General features: G+C 42.2%; 1 non-coding gene across 1 annotated transcript; it reads left to right on the top strand.

The window, feature by feature from the left end:
* Window positions 1-534: 534 nt before the first annotated feature.
* On the top strand, window positions 535-641 carry LOC132620636 (small nucleolar RNA R71). The gene has a single exon (XR_009575073.1). It is a non-coding gene; the product is annotated as a small nucleolar RNA R71 (small nucleolar RNA).
* Window positions 642-1,335: the final 694 nt, after the last annotated feature.

Here is a 1,335-nt window from a genome sequence, read left to right on the forward strand (position 1 = left end):
TGATTTGGATTTCCTTGATCATTTTTGTTATAATTGTTCCCTTTAAATTAGTGTTGAGGCTTTTGCCATGGGTGATGACCCGGACCTTGATAATTTTGCCTTTGATAACCCCTTTGCGAGTTGTTGACATAATTAGCATCTTCATACTGTTGTTGCCCATCTTGGTACATCCCCCCAGGGACTTGATACATTCCCTGTGGATGAGGTGGTAACTCCTCAATAACATTTACCCCCTGTGCATCATTTTCTGCCAACTTCTTTGATAATAGATCCACCGTGGTTTGAAATTGAGCAAAGGCATGATCTCTCTCATAGTTTTCTTTTGCAACGACAGCTAATGATAGACTACCATAAGAGAGACTCTCACTATCAGTTGAATGCCAGGCTTGATTGTGGGTGGTGAGTTTATCAAGCAAACGGGTGATGACGATTAATGACTTGTCCATGAAGCATCCTCCTGCGGCAGTATTGACATCAATCTGATTCATTGTATCTAAGCCCTTGTAGAATTTCTCCATGAGAATAGCATCTGGAAACCCATGAGTTGGATATTGCGCTAGATAGTACTTGAACCGCTCCCATGCCGAATATAATTGTTCCCCCGGGAGCTGTTTGAACTCAAAGATCTTATCTCGAAGTTCAGCCTTCTTGCTCGGTGGGAACCACTTCTTCAGAAATGTACTGGCTAGCTCGGTCCAGTTATGAATAGAATTGCTTGGAAGCTTTTCATACCATTCCCTTGCTTGGCCAGCCAAGGAATATTTGAATACCCGTAACAGAAGTGCATCAGCAGAAACAGCACCTTGGGATTGTTGAGCACACACGTGCAGGAAGTTCTTCAAATGTCGAAGTGGACAATCCTCCAAAGAATTTCGGAAATAACCTTCAACTTTCAGCAGTTGATAGATAGAACTATCAATTTTGAACGTAGCATTTCTAGTCCTAGGAGGGACCACGGCAGAAGCATAATCAGCTTCATTGATGAATTCTGCAAATATATTCTCATCTTCGTCCTCTTCTGGTGCAGGTGGGTTCACTTGGAGTCCCCCTTGGTTTCCTTGATTTCGATTCGGTCTTCCAGCCATGCTTACCTGGTTCACCACAACAGCAAACAAGGTGTGATGGAATAGAAAAAGTTTTTAAAGAAGAGTACGCAACAATCAGTAATTTCAAAACCGTATTCCCCGGCAACGGCGCCAAAATTTGATACGCTCAAATTACACCTATTAATGGCGTAAAGTGGACATTGTCAAATATAGTAACCCAACCAAGGTTGGGGTCGAATCCCATAGGTAATATGGAGAGAAAAGGATACTAATTGTATGCGATACTAGT

This window comes from Lycium barbarum, chromosome 11, assembly GCF_019175385.1.
Source record: "Lycium barbarum isolate Lr01 chromosome 11, ASM1917538v2, whole genome shotgun sequence".
NCBI classification, from domain to species: domain Eukaryota; kingdom Viridiplantae; phylum Streptophyta; class Magnoliopsida; order Solanales; family Solanaceae; genus Lycium; species Lycium barbarum.